Here is a 10,381-nt window from a genome sequence, read left to right on the forward strand (position 1 = left end):
ATGACATGTTTGCGACCATCGCTTGGTCAGTCACTATGTCACTACTTTTTTGCTGTGATCAGTTTTGCAAAATGTCACTGTCAATGTCATGACAAATTGCGATTGAAACAAAATCATCTCAGCGTCATGAGCTCTGTGATGATCAGAGGCAAGCCTCAAACAGTTGGTGCGTCCATCACATTCTTGGTGAGATTGTGTGCAACCAACTCTTGGTCAGTCACTTGGTCGCAACATTTTATTTATTTATTTATTTATTTATACTGTATTTGTTTATACTGTATTTTCAGTTTGTGATCATCGCGAAGGTCATGGGAGATATACGGTGTATGCAGGTGGTTCGAAGAAACAAAATGAGCATGTTTTCTCGCTCTGTTTGACTCGACACATCATCACACTAGACAGAGCGAGAAAGCATGCTCATTTTGTTGCTAGAGCCCACGCGCCAAGTATATTCCAAGAATGTCGTGATTATCGCCAAGTATATTCCAAGAATGTCGTGATTATGTAGAAAAAACATGATTATGCTTGCGCTGGCATTAAGCTAAGCTTTTCAGCTAGAGTATCGCGTTGGACTCAAGACTTCAGATGTCGTGTTCAGCATGTCATGACGCACTTCTATTGACTATCGACAATGAGCATAAAGCTACCACGGATATGTTGATTGTTTTCGTTGGTGAAAATCTCGTGATACTCATGACATTTTGCAGCACAGTTTCAATTTTTTATTAACCCTAAAGCAACCTAATAACCCTAAAGGAACGGGCCGGTCTGGTGGTCAACAACAGTTGACAGTCGTCAACTCGTACGACTCAACAACATGCCCGTCATGGGTTCAAGCCCCGAATAGACCTTGCCCCCATACGTAGGACTGACTATCCTGCTATGGTAATAATAAGTCACTGAAAGCCAAGCTCACTTCACTAAGTGAGTACAGGCGCAGGCCTTGACCGACAGTGGTTGTTGTGCCAAAGAAGAAGAAAGGAACCTATTTGAAATGCAAACCAGAAGAGTTATATACTGTGAGAGTTTCGTATTTCTACGAATTCACAAATCAACATCTTTTTTTTCCTTGATTACATTAAGACCAAATTGGTCGCAGGCATACAGTACGCCATACAGTGCCAGAAATAGCATGGAATGAAATAAAATTAGATATCAAAAATCATGCTAAGAACAGTGTTTGGTGCTAAAAACATTCATTTTGATGTAAAATCAATCAATAGTGGTCCGAGGCACGAAAAATAATCGAACTTAGTAAGCAAGTTGAAGAATCAATTTGAAAACATGATGTAATCACACATCATACAATGTAGCCACCGATGGTTGTAGATGAAACAACAAGAGGAAGGAAAGTACATCAAACGATGATCCGTATTTGCATGGGATTGTAACGTTATTTCATTTATTTCTAAGAACTGTACATACAGACAGCCAACGGGCAACTAACGCTCGCAGAAGCTGTAGCAAACAAACAGAATACCTGTACCGTACAACAGCAATTTACGTTTAGATTTAGCAATTCAATATTTGAACGTGATGTTTTTGCTGCACCTGATTTGTTATCGGCTGGAATTGGAACAACGATCGAGCAGCGTTTACATTGTACATTGGAGCAACGAACGTTTTGAACGACCAATCGACCCTACACGTTAAGCCACGAGCTATCATGTGTTTGCATTTCAAACAATTCCCATCAAAACGCACAAAAACATACAGCTAGCACTATAAATACTCCATTTCAACTTTCCCCTCGAGTGGGGTAGTTGGTTGGGAATTAAAAAGTGGTAAAAAAACTCTCACATTCTCTCCCCGCCATGACGGTGCAGTAAACCGTTTTATGTAAATTTTATTACACTCTTAATACCACCCCAAAACAACGGCACGCTTAATTCGCGCGCTTAACTTCGCTTGCACTCTCCGTTCCTGTGCTGATGGAGGGGGAGGCACGTGGCGCAAAACGATCGTAGCACTTTTGCCACTGAGGGGACAAGATTAAAGAAAATTGCATTAGTTTGCCATTGTGCTGCTGCTGCTGTCCGAAAGTCGATGAAAGTCTCGAGACTCATCAGCCAACCCGGTTGATTGAATTCCCGATGAATTTCTACTCCTTCTTCTCGCTTCATCCAGTACCCGCCACGCCAGCGTGCGGGCGTTTCTAATGCGTTGTGATAGAAATTTCAATTCTTTGAAAACGGTTCGAATAACTAAATTTTGAAGACCAATCAAAACTTCTTCGACCACCGCACGAGCAGGAGCGGGAAAATTGCTTTGTCCATTGATGCAGCCACTTTCCTAGGGCACGCCTGCCGAGGTCAGAGAGAGAGAGAGAGAGAGAAAGAGTGTTGATCGTGGGCACAATTGTGCAAGTGGGAATATGCCCAAACCTAAAACACTATATTCACAGTGCGCGAGACAGCTCAATAGAAACAACAACAAAAAAAAAACGCATACACACACATACACACACAGGTTAGTCCCATGTCTTCTCAGCACCTGAGGCCTACTGGAAGACCTCAGACCTTCTGACTTCTTTTTTTGTAGTTGCTTCAGCTGCTGCTGCACAATTTCTTCTTAGCACATGCAAATCCAATTTCGAAAGGAAACGCTCCCCAAACATGGAAAACACTGAAAAGATTCGGCATCATCGTGCTGACTCCCCACCTCACGTAGCCCCCCCAGCACACTGCATATGCTTATGCTTATGCTTACCGATGGGGATGAACTTTTCTTATTTAAAGTTTGAATTGAAATCAAATCTCGACGGAAGTGCCGTTAGTGAAGCCAATGGATATTTCGGCAGTTCCGTATTCGGCACCATACTGGCGAGGGTTTGCACTTCGAGCAGTAGTTTCCCGTCTTTGGTAGTTTGGCTTTTGTTTTTCTTGCTCTCGAACGGTTTGACTCATTCGATATTGCCACTCACTGGCTGGGAGGGGGAAGAATGCTGGCGCTGGCATATTGTGATCAGTTCTGATCGGTGGCATTTTTGTGTATGTGTGTGCGTTTTGTTCTCGGCTCGATCCGGGGGCTGTTTTCATCTTTTCAAAGCAAACAAAAGCACCTCACTTGAAGATTGACTTCCACAGGGAACACACACACATACAGAAAGTCTGCTGAAGTGGAAAAAGTTCCATTGGGCTTGGGGTGATAGTAAACTTAAATATCCGGAGAAGGAGAGAAATGTGCTTCCGCTGTCCAGCCGGAGTTCTTTTTAAGTTAAAACTTTTTTTCATCTCATTTTCATCTGACAATACCTGTGCCTTCGTCTTGACAATGCTGGAAGTTGATGGGAACATCTTTGCGCAACAGCGTGCTTCGTTCTGAGAATGGAACATATAAACCCGTACGTTTTGGAAAACAAGTCATTTTCTCGAAAAGGGATGAGAAAAACCTTTCACGAAAGTCTTTGCAGTAGGCAAACTAGCTGTAGAAGGATAGTGGAGGAGTTTGAAGAGCAATTTGATTGCTTTTTTTAATTTTTCTTTATGCTGAATGATTGTGCAATGGCGTGTTGTTGGATGACAGAAGCAGCTTGTCCATAAAAAATGTCCATCTTTTTACTATTTTTTTCGTGTTTATTCAGAAATAACGGCCAGAGCGTGTTGTTATGTTTTACATAATTGAATTTTATAAATAAAATTATTTATAGCAATAAATAAGTATGGAAAAATACGGAATAAAGTACCTTATTTTAAGAATAAATCACGGTAAAATTGGAACATAACCTTCATTATTGTCCACATTTTTATGATTAAATGGGCTTTTTTGCATTTTTCCTCATACACGTATATTTATTATCAAGTAAGGACTCACATATTCACACATTTCATATTAAAGAGGAAAACACTGTAGCGAGCTCTATGTCAAAGAAGCACACTTTTTGCACAATTTGGACCGTTCATGTAGTAAAATTATACAAAAGCAAAAAAACAAATTGGTTGCCGCCTGTTTCATCCTTCACTCGTATTAATAATTCATTCCATCGAACCTGTCGGGTGTGCTAATCAATTATCATCCCTGTCTGCGTGGTGGAAATGCTTTCCGCCGGAACCCAAACAACCCGGTCCGGTCGAGATTATGGTTCCTAATTTGAACCAAACAAGCCAACCTCTATCTCTACATTCCTTTCGATTCCCAACGGTGTGTGTGTGTGTGCTTTTTTTCGCAATCAGTACATTACAGCTTTGCACACTGTCCTTTCCCATTCTGTGCACCGACATTTCTCCGGCCGGACACAAATTGGAACCGGGCAAACACATATCCCTCGCAAATTCTTTCCCAGCCAAAGATCCATTCTCAAAGCAAACCCACAACCCGTAGATTCGGTTTTGTCGGTTGAGGATGCTAAGCTAGGTACAGGGGGAGGGGGAGCATAGGTACTGCCTGCCTGCCTGCCATGGATCGGCATCACTACCTAGCATGCCATTATTATGTAAATGATCCATCGCTCGAATTTATTCTGATAAAACATTTAAATCCCGACGACAAAATGGTCCCGACTCGGACCACGCGCAAGTACGGGCTGCATCCGCTAGGATGATCACGTGCAGGAATTCGGTTGCCCCAGCACTCCACTGCTTCGTTTGGAGCGATATATCATCGAGGCTGGAATCCTGCTGCTGCCGCTGCTGCTACTGCCGCTGGTACGTTGGGATTGGTGGGCTTTGTCGGAAAGATCGTACGGATTCAGGATATTTCATTTAGTCATTTTTTGTTGGGTTTGTATGTATGTGTGTGTGTATTGTACCCATCCCTGAGCTGCATCTCGGTTCTGTTGTACCAAAACGGACCTTTTTTTGTCGTTCTGTCCTTCCCCTCCACCCCATTCCATTCCAATATATTTCCATTCCAACAAACGAACGGTTTGGTTGGAGCTTTGGCGGAAGAAAACTAGCCTTAAAATGCAGGTAAGGCTTAACCGGGTCTTTCAAAGCCGTTTGCTTTTCGTGCGACAAATGGCACCAAAATAGTACAGAGATAATTCAATTCGCCCCCGCCGCCTTGGTGGTTGAAATGGAAACGAATGAAAGGCGTGATGCTGGATGCTGAGCGGGCCGGTATGCTGTGTGGCATGAATGCTCAAAACATGTACATAACTTGCCTGCCAGCTAGGCTGGTTCCGGTGGTATGCGTCTTGTAATGGGAGGAGAAAGATGGAGAGCAGACGAAAAGGATTTGTTGAAAACGGGTGTATACATGGTTTGCGTTGATATGTGTACAAATGACGGTACGGGTAATGGAAAATGGAAGAATAGTCATTTTTTCTTGCTTCTAATTGATTTATAAGACCCCTGGTAATTTTTAAGCTCCGTTTGTACAACGCCGTCGTGTGGGTTTACTTTCGTTTTTGGTGATGAAATAGTTCTTATTTTAAAAGTAGAATTAACATGTTTATGATGAAATATTTTGTTTGAAATATTTACAAATGTGTAAAATAAAGTCTCTCAATTGATCTTTTGAGAGATAAATGATTGTATTTATTTCTGTAAAGAGTATTCTTTTGAAGGACACAAGATAAATATAGAAAACGTACTATTGATAAGGGCATCAGCTCTTACCGATCTTCGAAAATAAAACTAGCTCTATTTTTAAAGAGCACACAAATATCCCTACAGGAAAGGTTATTTCGGTTGGTTTGATGATAACCCATCAAATGGCATCTGCACATTTGATGCTGCAAATAGCAACTTCCCCATACCTACACGCTACCACAAGCAAGCCTCTGAGTTAGGCACATAGCCGAGTAACACGAACATCAGCATCTCCGTTAAACCTAGAAGTGCCCTTTAGAGTTGCTTTCCTCTTGGGAGTGAAACAAAAACGAAAGCAAGAAATAGAGCAGCGGAAAAAACATGCGGAAGGCTTGTCCTGGTGTTGACGGTGAAGGATGCTTCTCACGCTTGAGGTGTTGCTAGTAGCCACATGAAAGATTTGGTGAAGGATCCTAGTGCCACTTCTTGCTTAGCTGTCTTCTAGTGCTCGAGAAAAGAAAAAGACACCGATGATATTCACATTATCCTGTTCGGCTGTTTTTTGCTCAACACGGAAGCCGCCTGCATGTTAAAGCCTGCATAGCACAGACAGAAGAAGACGAGAAAAGTAAGACTGTAATGAAATAGGCAAACGTACATCCGAAGCAGACAGCTCGCACGTCCACACGATCCGGACAGACCACAAACCGTGCAAAAGTACTCAAGGGAAGGGTGGGGTTTTGGATGGGAGGACGGGATCCCCGGGTGATCCGTTTAATGAGCAAATGGGCAATTTACATACTTAGCAGGGCGCGTTTCCTAGCACAGCCGTTTTTCGCTCTACGTGATCAGTACGACCAAAGACCAGACAGGCGCGCATATACTTAGCATCAACTGGGGGCTTGTCAACTGGTGAGTGTGGTGCTTTACGGTGCTATCGATGAGCTCTACCCATGTAAGGGTGCGTGTGTGCGTGCATGTGTTTTTGTGAGTGGAGGTTTGGGAAAACTATTTAGAAGTTCGAAGAAGATGCTCCGGTGCTTTCGGTGACACAATTATGGGTCTTTGCAAGTTTTCTTTGAGACTTGCGAATTACGAACAAGGAGTTTGTTTAAGGGTACGATGTTAAATGAATTTGGTGTACTTGATTGGTCGCTGTTTCTACTTGTCCCGTACTGAATGCATATTTGCATGTGATGTATTAGTGTCATTCCGTATTTGGTTTTAATTTTAATGTAGTTTCATTTATTGTAATGAAGCAATGATATATTTGATGCGTTTATTGATGGTTATGATTATTATTATTTATTTAAATTGTCCATCAAATTGGCTTACTAAAATGAATACTAAAATATTAGGAAAAATAAAGGTAGAAGAGTTCATATTACATGGATTGTAGAGAAGAAAATACCTCTATACATTGACATGCATAGTGTCTAAAAATGTTTTGCTGATCTAAAAAGGATATCCTTTCATAATGATTGAACAATTGCTTCAACATTGCTTCGTAAGCTTTCTTCATTTCCAATTCCCGCACAATAATCGTGTCAATTTATACAAATGATTGCAGCACAGGTAAGAAGCTTCAAAGTATGGCTATTCTTCGAACTGCGCTACATTGTAACGATTACGCTTGATTTCTTTCGCTCGATGACGTGTGAACCGAACGCCATGGTAACATAACCATGCCAATTGACAAAGTATTGAAGAGGATACAATGTAAAAGATAACAAACACACAGACCTTAACACACACATACAACCACATACATACATACATACACAGACACGGAATGTAAGATGAAAGCTTTCAAATAAATAGCCCGAAATGGTACCGTTTGGGAAAGATGACTCCACGGTGTGGATAGGGATACCGGATACGTGTCGAATAAGCGTATGGTGTGAGTATGTGTGTGTAAGAATTGTCGATGATTGCTCTTTGAAAGTGACACCACGAATCGGGTCCATCATTGCGATGAAGCCAATCTGCTGCGCCAAACATCGCACGTAACAGTGTTTCGCTTTTTTTTAGCTTTATTCTCTTCCCATTTTTTCTCACTGTATGGTACGATACTTTAAACCAATAACAAAGAGAAACAGCAAAAAAAAGGCAAAGCAACGTGTTGTGCAAAACATGAAAGACATAAACAAAGGCAGGGCGAGGAGGTGGGTGGTCGCTATTCGCGTTTTTTGTTTCACCAAACACTCTATGAAGGCAAAACGTTGTTAAGCTTCCGGCGTCGCCACTGGTGCAATGTGTGTTTGTGTGCAAACAACGGTTTAAACAATAACATCGATGGCACATATGTTCGCCAATATAAATTGCCGTAATTTATTATCGTCGTTTGTTTTTCTTGCCTCATCTCTGCTTTTTTTGTGCTATGCGATCGGTTTTATTTGCTTCTTTGCTGGTGTGCACCTATGTGCAAACCAATCGTGGCTCACCTTCGGCAGGCTAAAAGTGTTAAACGAAAATCGTTTATGAACAGCGAGGAAGCGTGTACAGGGTTGTAGTTGGGTTTTTTTTGGTTTACGCAGATCGTTTAAAACAAATGGTGTAAGTAATGGATTTTGTTGAGTTGTTCACTTTAGCGGGCAGAATGGGAATGTGCTGGTAATCGATGTTTAGTAAAATTGGTAGAAAATGTATTAAGTAGAAAATATACACAACAAGAGCAGTTGATGAAAACTGGAAATAAATAAATAAAATAAAGAAACAAGTTTGAAATCAAGTGTTATCAATACCAAAGATATAATACTTATAAAGGTATCTACCTAAAAGTGATTTTGTAAACAAACACATAAAGGAATGAACAAAATTTCACCCATTTTTATATTCTGCTAATTTTATTTACCATATTCAACTCAAAAGCGATAATAGCTAAAAAAAGACTTTTCAACCTAAAAGAACTGATTCCCTTAATTAACATAAACTAAACAAAACTGTTTTCCTCCATCAACTATCAACCTATACCACTTTGGTGCAGTAGTTCGCCATCCACCCCTTCCTTGTCAGCAAAGACTGTGCGATGCAAACTTTCAACAGCTGACCATTTATCTTTTAAGCCACTCAATCACATCCGACCGTAAGGGAAACTTTTGTTTTGTGACCGTTGCAAAATTAAACAACTATATCCCGTCCCGTCAGCTGTCCGGGTGAAATCTCGACCAAAACAGACACGAACCCTAACACGAACGAACCAACCCGTTGGTGTCTGGGGCGCTTCAGCGTCAAACGTACGTACCAAAATCATATTCTGTGCACGTCCCCAGCCTGTCCGCCTGACAACAGCGGGCAGGGCGATGTCACCAGTGTGGAGAGGGAGAATAAAATGTCAACATTTTGCTAGGGATTTCCGCTCACCCACTGTACACACTTGGTGGTGCTGCTAGGTTGAAATTGAAACAAAAACCAAAACGTTTTCGGCATTATTTGTGTCGAAAGTTTGTTTTGGTTTATGTTCTGAATTGATTTGAGCACTGCACTGCATTTGGCCAGTTTGCGTGGGGTCGAAAACCCTTTGCTATTTTCAGGGAGGAATTAAATAAGTGCAAATTGCTGTTAGTCCCCGTTAGACCAATGTGGGATAGTGTTTTGGAAGTGTGTGTGTGATTTACGTTTGATAATTGCATAAATTTATCTAGTAGGAATATTCTTTTTACAAACGAGTGATAGTTTAAGATATAAATTTATCAAATGATATAACATTATAACTGATCTGTGTACTACCATCGTCGATTCAAAACAAATCCTTCTTTGAAACTCCTTTCCTTTAAAGCAAACCCACGCAGCAATGGATTGTAAACATGAAATGGGCAAAAAACGGGTTTAGCCTAAACGCATCTTAAAATAGAGATATCGTGCTGTAGGTGGAAGATATTGAATTCATCAAAACGGTTATTTGGTTAAAACACAAGCACACGCAAAAATACGTCTGAACATATAAAAAAATGGGAATAACTAAGCAACAGAGATAACACTGTTAATCGCTCTGCACTACTTTTATGTTACCTGCTTTTGTGTTTCAAGCCGAATCACAATCGTGGTGAAATAAATGGCATGTAAGCCGATGGAATTTCCACGAAAGATGTGGTGATCTTACGGCAGGGGTTATTCATTTTTCTCCTGTCAGCTTCATACTACTCCTCTTAAAACCGATTGCAAGAACGTTTTCTGTTCAACAGCCGATCGGATTTTAAGTATAAAAAATGAACCTCAGCCTTTATTATTTGCTTCACCATCACTAAATCAACTTCATGTGCCAAATAGGGACATTATACCACCTTTTGGCAGCCTGTTCGCTGCCTTTTTTTCACTTTACTTTCACAGCATTTGTTCTTCTTCTGAGGCTCCAAGGGGTTAAAAAACAACATCCGCACAAGTCACCATATAAAGGAACCATAAATTTTTGACCAACTGCTTGCCTTTTGGCACCATTTAGGTGTTTGTGTGTATGTGTGTTTAAAACTTGTTTTTTTCTTTTCGGCACAGCAGTTTATTATGCAAAAGGCTACCGGAAAAGTGCAACGCCACGCTATCTACCGAATGGTCTAAAACGGCCAACCAGCAGGATAATCGAGCCAATAACTCACGCTCAAGTTTAGCCCACACCCTGTGGTTTATTTAAAACCGGCAGACAATGGAGCACAGCGCAAGCGGAAGTGAGGTGCAGAGAACGTTATTTAACCTCGCTGTAGCACATGTGAAAACAACGGGCACTTGTACGAGATGGGAAGATATTAGCAACACTTACGGTCGACCACAAAGCGTATGCGTGCCTACGCCGAAAACGCTGCAACATGTTAATAACGCTGAAAACATTAGTTGCACAATTTAATGTCGAAGAAACAAAAAGCAGCAACAAAAAAGAGGCTTTTCATTCTTGTGAAACACACCATAAGGCAGACTTC

Source organism: Anopheles arabiensis, chromosome 2 (assembly GCF_016920715.1).
Source record: "Anopheles arabiensis isolate DONGOLA chromosome 2, AaraD3, whole genome shotgun sequence".
Lineage (NCBI taxonomy): Eukaryota > Metazoa > Arthropoda > Insecta > Diptera > Culicidae > Anopheles > Anopheles arabiensis.